Raw genomic sequence first — 13200 nt, 5'->3', positions numbered from 1 at the left:
TCATTAGCAGACAACAAAAATCCAATGATAAGGTCTGAATGATGTGTGTCCATGTACAGACAAGAAAGGAATAATTTCAATCAGGGAAATTCACTACATAATTTTTCATTGGAGGGGTTAATGGAGATTAGTATAAATCATCGCGTGAGTGCGTGTGACTGATCTAGATGTTGTAATTTAATCAGCAGATTTTCTTAATGAGAAGATTTTCTGCTTGTTGGCCACGACTCCTCCTCTCTTGGTTTTTCCATGCTCTCTGCCCTCGGTTGATTTCCCCTGGTGAAGGACACACTGACTCCATATCCACTTCATCACACCTCAACAGGCCTCGCATGACTTTGTCGACCTCACCCTCTTTCTTTACCTGACTTCATTTTTTAAAAGTTATCTCAGTCAGCGCCTTATCATGCCGCAGGCTTACACGTATTTGTCGGAGGCTGTGAGACAGATTCAACAAACGGTGCGCAGACAAGATCAGAGATGATCAACGATAAATACGTGGAAAAAGGCTTCAAATTGTTTAGGTGATGGACAAAGAACATTGTGCACACTGCTGCAGTGTCACAGTAAATTGCCACCAATTCAGATGCTGCTTTTTTATGTGATGAGTAATGTTGACATTTTAGTTGAAGGCTGGTCTTGTTTAATATTCAGGAATGACATTAGAGTTACTTTCAAAATGTAAAATTCAAACTTTGACAATCAGCATCTCATATAGCTACAGAATCAGCTCAGAAGCGTTGAGACTGTGGAGATATAAATAAAGATGCATGTTTAAATTAAAATCACTGCCTCCTCCTTTCAACAAGATTTCTGAACCTCTGAACAAAGCATTAGTGAAGTGGGACACTGATGCTGGCCTGACTCTCTGAAAGTATTGGATGTGGTTCAGGTCTGTAATCTGTGCAGGTCTGTCAAGTTCTTCCACATCGACCTCTGAAAACCATTTTTTTGATGACTTTTCTTTGTGTTGCTGGAAGAAGCTGAAAGTACACTAAAATATCACTGTATGTATGAGGTGGAAAAAAAACATTTTAGAGAAGTTCAGTGTTTTATATTCTTTCATGTAGTTTATTTTAGAAGTTGATATGTTGGAATTAGGGTTGTGAGCGATAGCCCCCCAGACTTTGTTTACTTGCTCAAATTTCTACGTGTTGCTTCTCTTCTACGTGTGTAAATATGCCACGTAGTTAATTAGTTTCGCTTTTGTCTGTTTTTACGACCGGCAGTTTGCACGGGGTATTTTATTTTTCTCTCCAACAAATGATGTTGATTCAGCCAGACTTTTTTTGGGTCCATGTCTAAAAATAAATACATTAACATGTGATTTTGTTGTTGTTCTTTTTTTTATTATTTTATTTTTGCCAGTGCCATAAAGCAACAATGCTTGGGGATGTGTGGTCTTTTACACATTTGAAAAGAAAATATTGTACTGTACTGTATGATAGTCACTTTCATAGAATTGGCTTCTTTATTTTATAAAATATCTACAATAAATATTAACCATAGAATCAAATCAAACCAAATCGTTCTTACGCTGTATCGATTCGTATTCAGTCTGTAATAAAAGTTTTTGAATCGTATCGTAACCTGTGTATCTAGATCGTCAATCACAGAGAGATGTGCAACCTTAGTTGGAATATATTTGATATTTGATGAGTGTGGTGGATTAAAAAGTACAATATTTCTCACTAAATGGACTTGAGCAAAACATAGTATATTATTATACAAAAGAATAAATAAATAACTACTATAAGGAATACTTCAAATAAAGTAAATAACTACTATAAGGAATACTTCAGTAAATGTACTTACTTTAAACAATAGCATTAAGGTTTCCCTCTGTTGAGATTTTTTTTTTTTTAAAGCAGATTGCTGTGTGCAAAGTGGACCAGAACATGCTGTGTCTCACTAAATGTGGACTGTGTTTTGGGAATAAATGTATTTTAAACACTTTTACATTTCAAAGCAACAGCATGAATACGACACCACAGCGTGAGGCTGCCTTTTCTCAGTCACCTGTTCCTACCTGTTCAGCTGAGCCTGAAACACTAAAGCTTCATCATCCATGCCGACTTATGTAATGAGCTGTTTTTATGACACCGTCATAAACCTCATATGACCCACGCTGCACCGTCAGAGGATAAAGACTGAGGACATTTTGAGAAATACTCAAACACAGACCTGCCACATGACGTGGAAACACAACCATGCATGTATGAATGTATGGATATGCTTCTCACGCTTCTCTGCTTCCTGCCATGTCTTCAATCTGCTCAGTTCTTCCGGTCTGTGTGTGTGTGTGTGTGCTCACTGGCACACACTCATATTTCATCATGATTTTTGTGTGAGATACATGTCATATTGTCATATATCATATAAATAGCAGCTGTCGCTGATTTCAGCAGTCAGTAAGCAGCCGGCTTTACATGAGGCAGTAAAGCCTTTAGAGCAGTCTCGCAAGTCACGTGAGGTAGTCTTGCATGTGTGTGTATGTTGGGGGGGGGGGCTTGTGCAAACTTGGGTCTCTATGAAGCTTTAATAAGCTTAACTAATTTGACATTCACTCTGTTACCTTTGGGGCTCTCTGTCTCTCTAAACACACTGATTTTGTGACTCAAGGTTGTCCTTCACAGATCTATGCTAATGTGTGTTTGAATGTTGGATACAGCTGAATTGTAATATAATACGAACTACGCCTCACTGCGTTTATGTGCCGTGCTTCATTGATGTTATTGTAATTCCCACCGCTGACATAAAGGTTTCATTATTGAGAACATGAGCGTGTGCATACAAAACAAGCAGCACTCTCATGTCGAGTGGTTGTTTTTTTCACTATAAAATAGAAACTGTTGCCAGATTGAGCCATTCAAATAAATACAATAAGGATTAAATTCTTCTAGATTTCCCCCTCCCGTGACCCTTCAAGGGTATTTCACAGCCACCATGATCCTTCTGCTGGTTGGTAGTGGGTCTCGTGGAGGGCAATCAAGCACCAGCAGTGAATACAATGGTGGCTCCCTCTGTCTGTGTGAGGCAGAAGTGCTCCTCGGATGTGGAGTATGCAGAAACACGTTTAGGAGTTGTTCATTTTTCCTCTTCGGTGACCTTGACTGTTTAAAGCCCCGGGGTCTTCGGGTTGGCAGGAGCACGATTGGTAAAACCTCGCCAAGAGAGAGGAGCAAGCCAAAGTCTCTCTCTCTCTCTCTCTCTCTCTCTCTCTCTCTGTCACTCCTCTCACACTTGCTCTTTTTTTCTGCCACCTACTTCCCTCCACAAGTACAAAGGCTGTTGCTATAGCAATGAAACATGCTAGAAATGTGCTCAATCTCACTTTTACCCCCTCAGCCATATTAGCATATGATCCGTATCACTTCTATATGTTTATTTCCATCACACTTTCTTGCACATATTGCTCATTAAGCAAAAAAAAAAACAGGAACCATTTGGATGTGGGTGTATATATATATAATATAGATATATATATATACTCGCTGATTTATATGCACGTGTGTGAGCGTCAGGATAAAAATGAACAACATGCACTGTGGGATTACTGTAAAGCTTGTGCGTGCTGTTCGCAGCAGATTCCCCCGATGCTTTGACCTCACGTTTTTCTCTCTTCCGTCTACCCGGAGTTTGTGAGTTGTGGACGGGGCATCAGAAGTTGCTTCTGTCCTGGAAAGTCTTTCACTTGAGCACTCACAGTTGTGCCAGCCTAAGCGTTCATTCATTGATCTGAGCAATTTGGGTTAACCTCTCGAGGGGGCCTCTGGCTGTACTGAGCACTTTCACACAAAGCAGTTTGAAATCGAAAGGGATGCCAGTCCTGTCTCTGCTCACCTCATATTTTTTTTCTAGAATTGAATTGGGTCGTATATTTTTATGCTCGGTGGGTTTGGTGCTTAATGATGTCATTTAAAAATGTTCAATATCTAAAGAGACCTTTATGAATGCGAAATGAAGGTCATGGAGGCATGAGCTGTACATTAACTGTGTCTAAATTTTGAGATTTCACATGCAGTTCATTGCTAATGTCCGTCAGCACCTCCTCCGTCTCTCTCTCTCTCTCTCTCTCTCTCTCTCTTCCTCCACTTTGTCTCTGTCCATCTCCTCCACGCACTAACAGGGAACAGCGAAGGTGTTGTTTACTTTGTTTTAATTTTTCCTCCAGCAGATGAGTCAGCTATTAGCATATTCTCTTCATTATGGCAGTGATGAGCACGGGGCCACCTGAGTGTCACAATGCCTCAGCATTATTAAATGGCCCTCATGGGATATCTCGGGCACATAAGCTTAAATTAGCATATGCCATTTCTCATCTCTCCCTGCTGTCATTCAGAAGCTCATGCTCTATTTCAATTTATGCTCAAAGTACCGATGGCCTGATTTTTTTTTTTTTAGTTTCTCAGCTCTCCTTATCCATTACGCTCTCCCTCCAAATTCTTTGCCTCTCTCCTTCAATCTCTCTCCCCTCCAGCGATCCACTTCCCTCTCTTGACTGTAACCAAATCTGTGATCTGTAATTTTGCAGCTGACTAGGAAGCAGAGAGAGGGTTGGAAATTGTTACTTACTGGAAGAGAGGGTGAGATTGCAATAAGATAAGATCCTGTAAGGAGAACTTCCTGCTCTTTGGAGCCGCAACACCTAGACCTGTTCCCTATAGTATCGTGTAGCGGGATGACAAGATCCACCCAGGTGTCTCTGCAGCTTGTTACCTCTGATCATAAGGTTTCATGTCAGCACAGGTTTCTCTTATAAAACTGTCATTTCAGTCAAAAAAAAAAAATAGTAACCATTGATATTAAATTATTCTACAGTTCGATTTGGTGTAGAATGTCCTCCCCTTTGAAGACGAACTCAAAAATTCAGAGTTTTAATGGAAAAAAACAATTTCCTTAGTGGTTGAGGAGGTGTTGGGACTCGTAGAGGTGTCAGGTTATAATGGTCACACTATACACCTGTATGAATATGGCTAGTCAGTTGGTGGCCAGTCAGCTACGATTGGTGATCTGCGTAGACTAAGGTTATATGACTCACTGGTTCGTCATTGTGGAGGGGGGGCGTGGTGCATGAGCTGCAGGGAAGAGGTGCTGGAGGACCTACAGTGGCAACAGAGAATGCCACCAATCAAATACCTCCAAAACAAATGACAGAAAGTAAAGTGTATATACAGATCAATGGATAAAGAGCTTACTTACATTAACCACATTACAGCGTCTCCATTGGATTGTGAAATGCACACACAAACATTGATTTTTAATGAGGACAACAAGCCACTGCTATGATGGGAGTGAGCTGGGTGGACAAGGTGAGATTAAGAAATGGTATGGTCCATTTTAGGGGTGTCTGACATCAGCATGAATATGGGAAAAATATGCAATTACAGGTAAGAAGGATATATAAATGTGTCCCGCCTGACTTGTTGTTTTTAACCGCTCTGTACAAACCCGGTTACACACTAAACTCAGATGCAAAAGTAAACATACATGCTCATGATCAGCCTGTTAACGCAGCCATTTAATTCAGATCAACACAGTGCCTGAGTACAGATTCACAGAACTGCTTGCATTTTGCTCCGTGTCATAATACTCAACCTCCTCAGTTTGTTTGTGCCATCGGCCATCTCACCATACTCACAGACAGGGTTAGGGTGCAGAGCGCTGTCTGTTGACCTACTGCCGCCACTTAGCCGGTAGCTTGAGTTGTCATCCTTCACTCCGGCTCACATTTCAGTTTTGATTTTGGATAAGCAAAGTTTGTCCTCAGGTTTTTAACTCACTTCGATATCCATTTGGGGTAATGGCTTTGAAAAAAACAAACAACTAGGCTCTAATCTTCAATTTAACTATTCATTCCCTTAATGACTCAATTTGTTTCTCTGGACCCATGGGATCATTACCTGAATGACTTTTACGCTCTCTGCTTCCTAACGGACCTCGTGTGACCACTACTGCTTCCCTAAGTAATTGCCTATTGATTCATTAAAATTTGTCTAATGTAAAGCTCCCTTTGACTGAATATCGCCGTATTCAAGCAGAAAGGCATTCAGAGAGAGTGCCATTCAGTGGAGATAGAAGAAGACTTGTGAGGTGAGACAGAAGATTATTTCCTCCTTGTCTCTGTAGATGGAAGTATGGAAGCTGTCTGTGAGGATGTATCAGTTTGGATTACGGGGCTCCAGGGCTATACGTCTCTCCTATTCAGCATATTATCTCTGGCAGGCTTCGAGTAATATCTTCACTCTGAATCAAATGACACCCTCCGGCTGTGGTCTAAAAGAAAAAAGAAAAAGAAACATAGATACCAGTTTGTAGAAGTAGTAGCTAATTTAAAATGTTTGAGGATGATGACCACAAGCTATTACTAAGCTTATGCATGCAGGTGGGGGTACAGGAGAGCCTTGCTGCTGTTGCTGCGCTGGAGAAATGAAAGGTAGATGACTCAAGATGGGAAAGAAGTGACAGGCTGTGCATGTGGACGAGGAACAGGAGGGCTCGGGCTGAAGAGACAGGGACGTGGATGTCAGATGCTGCCCAGGGAACGCAGACCGCACAGGCAGAGGTCAGGAAGGAAGGAAGGAAAAGGTCCAGAGTGGAAGCAAGGGAGCGCGGGTTAATGATGTGAAAAGTCAGCGCGTGTTCCATCTTACATCCATCATACGGTCCTTTTGTGGTTCAATCAATCCAGGAAATGCCTCGACTGAATTCGACTGCAGGAGCACAGGTGCACGCGTAGTCATGCAGACACCTGTGCCCACTTGTGTTGCGCCAGACAAAAATATCATCTAATAAAATTAGAAAAAAAAACATGTTTTCAATGTGTTATTTCCTGAACTGAAGCATGTATATGTAAATGAATACTCTGAGCGCTACACTTCATGTAATTCAGACTGAAAATAGACTTTTTTTTCCCCCCATTCGAGCCTTTAGGGAGACTAGATAGTCCAGAATTGTTCTGTAGCCATATTGTGCGTAGAGATAAAACTAATTTCACAGCCCATTAGACTTATTTGAAAAGCAGCAGCCAGTAGACTCACAGTGGGGCATGCCGCATCAAGAAAATTATAGTTTACAGCCGCCACCAAATACCAGCTAAAGGCGAATGGCCAGTCTCGGCCGGGTCACACAGTCACGGTGACACAGTCAATATTAGACCCACTGTGCAGGTCCAGCGCTACTTCCTGGGTACACTAATGAGAGGGCTGTCTTTCTACCCCCTCCTTAGGCAGGACACCATGAGCTTTTACAAACACACTTCAGAGGTGGCATTTAGTGAAGCGCTCTCTCTCTCTCTCCGCCCTGCTTCCCCTTCTTTATGCTGGCAAAAAGGTAAATTTGTCTCTCCTCATTCATAATGCAGGATTCTAATTGGCTGGACTGGAATCAAACAGCCACGGCAAATCATTGTCTTTCTCTCTTCTCTTTTTCTTTCCTTCTCTCTGTCTCTTTCTCTCTCTCTCTTTATCCCTCTTCATTGGCTGTCTTTGTCACTCTACCTCACCCATAATCCTCTCTGTCTGCCCCGTGCCCCTGGCTCAGCGTTTACCTCCCTCAAACATCAACTCAAGGTCATTTTCTCAAGCCACAATGGCTTCACAGACTTCTTTTTTTTTTTTTATGCGTCTCTGCTTTCATTGCCGCCTCCTCCTCCTCCTCCTCTTCCTCCTCTTCCTCATACCATCTCATGCTCAAACGGATATCAGGTCACACAGTTTGATGGTTAATTTTCTCTTCTCTTGTCTCAGTATTATGTAAAAGCCTTGTTATGTTTTTTTCACGGTCGGTCTCGTCTTATCGGCTGCTATTAAGTGATTGTGAACTCCTTGTTCATTTTGGTCTTATTGCTTCCCTCTCCTCTCGGGTCTATCTGATCAATCTCGCCTCTTATGTTCAAGTCCTTTCATTTGAGCAGGAAGTGCAGCTGAGTCAGTGGGTGACGACGGTGAGGCATCGTGACATTTTAATTTGCGCTGTTTCAGTTTTATGGGACACTCCAGCTGGTCATCTTTCTGTCTGTGACTATAATAAGGTCACCTATAAGTATGTGTCCACCGCATGTTTCTGTCATATTCAAGGGCACACCTAACTACGGCTGAATATAAAACAGTGCTTAAACATATCCCAATTATATTCTCAGCATATTTAATATCTGTTGTAAGAGCTTAACATTCAGGTCTCAGACCTTGGGAAATTACAGGTGGCTGATACCTTTCCTCCTCATTTGACATGTGCTGTAATACTGTTCATGTAATCTTGCACATATGTGGTTCCTAAAGTATAAACCTTAATGAATGTGGTGTCTTTTCATTAAGCAAAATCATACGCTACCTCGTATATCCCGTGTCCACTTGTAGCATTGGTCGTGCACATTTGCAACGGATCAGCAAAATGCAGAACACTTGTGAACAGTAGGGGCAGTGACGGGACCAAACAAAACAACTGGTGACAGAAATAACTGTGAAGAAGGGCATCACATCTGTGCTCGGAGGAAATCTTTTGAAAATCAAAGACGAGACTGCCAATGCCATGTTGTGTCTGTCACTTATCAGACGCCTGAGCTGGATAAGCTATTTTATCATTATCACAAGTCCATTGATGCTAATTTCTACAAAATAATACATCGTTTTACATCTAGTAGCTTATATGATCGGAGTTTTCGAGTGTACGGTTACATTTTGATGTGTGTCTACACAAAATGTGTGGTAACTCTGTGGTCTCCAGCCTCAGAGCACTCAGACTTTTCCACACATTATAACTTGCCATAGCAGGAAAAGTGCAGGTGTAACAAGCAACATTAACAATTGCTTGGTTACAGCAAGTGTTATGATGTAACAGTGTTAGTTATACATGTGTGTACACTCCAGGCTTAGCAACCAGTAGATAAAGATAAATATATGTGAAGGGTCAGACTGTTATGGACCAAAAATTTAAAAAAAGATACCAGATTTAGTGAAACTGTTTACTGAAACCCGACAGTGAGGTTCAAAACAATACTCAAAGGAAGAAGAAGCAGCAGGATGTATTCTGAGTGAAGGTGATCTGTGGTGTGGAGTGGTGCAGGGCTGGCGGTGGTGAAGAAAATCCACCCAAAAAAAACAGGTGGGGAGATGAGACAGAGCTGGACGCGGTGAGGGAATGGCTGGCAGAGTTCCTGAAGCACACAGAGATCAAAGTTAAACAAGAGTCACAGAGCAGATTTCACCAAAAGAAAAAATAACATACTGAGTTGGCTGTAGCTGTAGTTTCCACAATAGAGAGTCTGCCAGAGTCTGGGAGCTTGTCTTCTGTTCTGAGCAAGTTGATTGGATGATGGCACACAGGTGTGGTGGTGGTTAGGCAGGTGAGAGGGAAAACCGGAGGTCGCACCCAGCAGCACAGACAGAGACAGACGGACCAGATGTTCAAACAGACAAGAAAACAATGTGAAGGAAGGATCCTAACACTGGCTGGTGTGGTGGCTTTGGTGCAACCAGGCCCTTCTGCTCTCTTTCTGGTGACCGGTCACAAGCCAGACCGGGCTGCAGGCCTTGACTCGTGTTCAGGCTTGCCAGAGGTTCTGCCAGGGTCTTTGATGCTGTGCCGGACAGACGGAGCCACAGACCCTCCTCACTGCCGGGCATGCTGTCAGACAGGATACAGAAACGTACTCAATAACCCACACCACGCAGGCTACAGTATGTACACAAACCAAAGCATATCATAGCTCCAATAAATGTTTAATTCCCACATTTGTCTGGAAACGTGACCACAGACTGTTTACATTCACTACCTTACAGAGTCAATAAAGCCACAGAAAAAAAAGACCTGATGCTTTATTGATAATCTCTCTCCAGAGATGAAACAGGACAATCATCTTTTAGGGGTTCAGTTTTTACTTCACACATTTCAGACTACCTGAAAATGTTTCCGGCTGCAATGAGGCATGAGAGAAGCCTCACTGCTCTGACACGTCAGAGAAAGGATCGCATTTTTATATCACTTCACAAAAGTCATAGAGCAGGGGTTTCTTTTTAGCCGTAGCATTTTGTACTGACATTTAACAGCCACGTGGGAAGAAATCCTCTGCTGGAGGAAGGAGAGATATATAAGAGAGTTTCTCCTTAAACTTAGTCACGTCAGGTGGCTGGAAAACCTTGTGCTGTGTTCTTCTTGTTGTTGCTGCTCTTTAAACCCGACAGCTGCATGCTGCAAGTTCATGCCCCTTGTCTTGGTGTTGCTTAAAGGCATTCTGGGAAATATAGAAAATCAGTAAAATAGATGAGGTGATGGAGTTCACAAGGCCGATGCAGGAGAAGGTGTATACACCAAAACAGTGTATACACAGCATTTATCTGCTGTTTAGATGGATGTTTATCAGATACTTGCTGTGACTCTTGAATGTTGGCCCGTCTGTCTTTCACTGCAACATGTCTCAGCACATAAATGTTTACTGTATGAATAATCTGTGTGCTTCCGTGCATGCTTCTGTGTGCACATGTCTGTTTCTGAGGCCTTCTGTCGACATTATGTCTTTTTTTTATTTATTTGCTTTCTACTACATGTGTGCATGTTTAGATGTTTTTCTGTGTTTTGTCCCTTGGCTGAGTGATACAGGCATATGGTATGTGGGTGTTTGGCAGATGCTCCTAATCACTGGCTAGCTTTGAATTTGTATGTGACTGTTTTCACAAGATATTCAGATCAGTAGCAAGGGCAATTCACTGCATATTTGTGTTTGTCGAAATAAAGATGCGGCTGCCGGATCATGGGAGGAGGAGGGAAGGGGGGGCGGGTGCCTCCGTGTCCTGTGTAAAATGTGTGGCGCAGTGAAAGGGAAGAGGTGGACTGTGAGGGAAGGGAGGGGGTGGAGTGTGAAGTGAGTTAAGGGTGTGATAAATGTGTGGAAAAACTGCTAAAATCTTTAGACTGAGACCATCAGTGGAGTATCACGTAAAATCATTATGTTCCACTCTTTTTTTTTTTTCCCCCTCCCCAAAATCGAAGTACTCGCAGTGCCTTTACACACATTTCACACACACACACAAGGCTACAGATTGATGATCAGTCCAAAACCAGACCCGGGCCTGGACGATACAGTCTCTATCAAATAATAATATTCAGTTTTTAAAGGAGTAGTTTGACATTTTGGTAAAAAACATTCACTCGCTTTCTTGCCAAGAGTTAGATGAGAGAATACATTATACTCCCATGTCTGTATGATACAGTATAAGTCAGCAGCCCGTCAGTTTAGCTTAGCATAATGACTGAAACAGCGATCCCCGGTTCTGCCAACAAACGTCTCCAAAGCTCTCTAATTAATACTTTATATCTCTCTTGTTTGATCCGTACCAAAACCCAAGAAGATTCAGTTTTATGTTGCAGTTATGTGACTGTAGTCTTTGGGGTTGCTAGGCAACCAGTCAAGAGGTCTAGCATAACCACTGTGAGACTGCAATTTGTTGTTTTACAGTTTTTGAACAAATTTTTTTGGAAGAACACAAGATATGCCATGATGTTTTATTATTGTGCTTTCGACGTGCTGAGGAAAGGGTTTGGACCTTTTGACCAAAACCAGGCCTAGCTGTTTCCCCCCAGTTTCCCAGTCTTTATGCTAAGCTAAGCTAACCTCCAGTGTACGTTAACCAGAAGTGATATTTAGCTTCTCGTGTCTTGGAGAGAAAGTGGGTAAGCACTTTTTCTAAAATGTCAAACTGTTGCATTAACTGTTGCAACACACTCTGCAAGACTTTGAAAGACGTAACGTATACATGACGACAACGATGGTGATGACGATGATGATGGTGGTGGTGGCGGTGGTGATGATGGTGATGGTGGTGATAGTGGTGGTGGTGATGATGGTGGTGATGGTGGTGATAGTGGTGGTGATGGTGGTGATGATGGTGGTGGTGGTGGTGATGATGATGATGGTGGTGGTGGTGGTGATGATGGTGGTGGTGGTGATGATGGTGATGGTGGTGATGGTAATGGTGGTGACGGTGATGGTGATGATGATGTGATGGTGGTGATGGTGGTGGCCGATAGCAAAAGGAAAATTAAGATTGGGATCAAGAATAAATACAAGGCGGAGGATGGAGGTGCAGGAGAGTCTACCCTGATTGAATTTTTCTGTAGAGGTATAAAATGTTTCTTGTTCAAGGTTATCCTTGATAAATGTAAATTATTCCACCATCTGTTTATTAGAAACGAGGCTCGGATATGGAAATTACCTCTGCGGGTGTAACAGGTTCTAGGAACCTTTTATCAATTCAAAATAAGACGTATATCAGATATATCAAGTCTTATTCAGGGATCTTATTGTTATTTTTAGTTCACATTCCACCACATGAGTTTAAGACGAGTGAACAGCTGCTCTCCTCGGAGACCACAGGTGTTCACACCTTTTATCTAAATCTCCTTCTGCACAGTTTATCTCACACATTCACATGCGCAGTAATTTACGGCCCCTCGCTAAAACAGCAGCCTGTGCAATCTGCAGTGACAGGCACCTTACATTTACTGTGTGTGTTCCCAAGGTCAAAGATTTAACAGTCAGTGACCTTGATCCCTGAACACAGCTCATATTGACAGGGTGGTTATTGTAGCCACAGCAGGTGGAGGATGCACCCTTTACAATGAAATGATAATCCCAGGTAAAATATAGCTTCAAGCCTCATGAATCTCTCTGTGCAACCAGCTCACCTTCCACCAGCGATGAAGTCGCCACATGGAAATTTAGTGTGAGTCTGACATGTGCAGGGCAGACACTCACTGTACAGCCTCCAGTGCGCAGCAAAGCATAGGGAGAAGCCTCCAAACGCCTACTCCACACACACCAGGGGAGGGGGGTGTTGGGTGGGGAACGACTTATATTATTAAGTCAAGCCTGAATCCTAGTCATTTTGCTTTGGGGAAGATCAGGTGAAGTGTGTGTAATATGTTTCGAGGGAGGGAGACGCAAGTAATTGGGAAATCTCGTTGAATTACCACAGAGGAGCGTTCACCCTTGAGGAATCTCAGGTCGTCCTTGTAAAAGGCTACCCATCACACACACACACACACACACACACACACACACACACACACATACACACACCAGCAGCCCCCCCACTCCTCCTCCCGCATCCCTGTCTCCTCCCCCTTCCAAATCAAAACCCCCCCCCCCCTCCCTCTCCATCCTCCCTCCCTCCTCCCTCCCCCTCCGCTTGCAGATCACCGTAT

Source organism: Larimichthys crocea, chromosome VI (assembly GCF_000972845.2).
Source record: "Larimichthys crocea isolate SSNF chromosome VI, L_crocea_2.0, whole genome shotgun sequence".
NCBI lineage: Eukaryota > Metazoa > Chordata > Actinopteri > Sciaenidae > Larimichthys > Larimichthys crocea.
Note: the sequence above shows the minus strand (reverse complement) of the source record.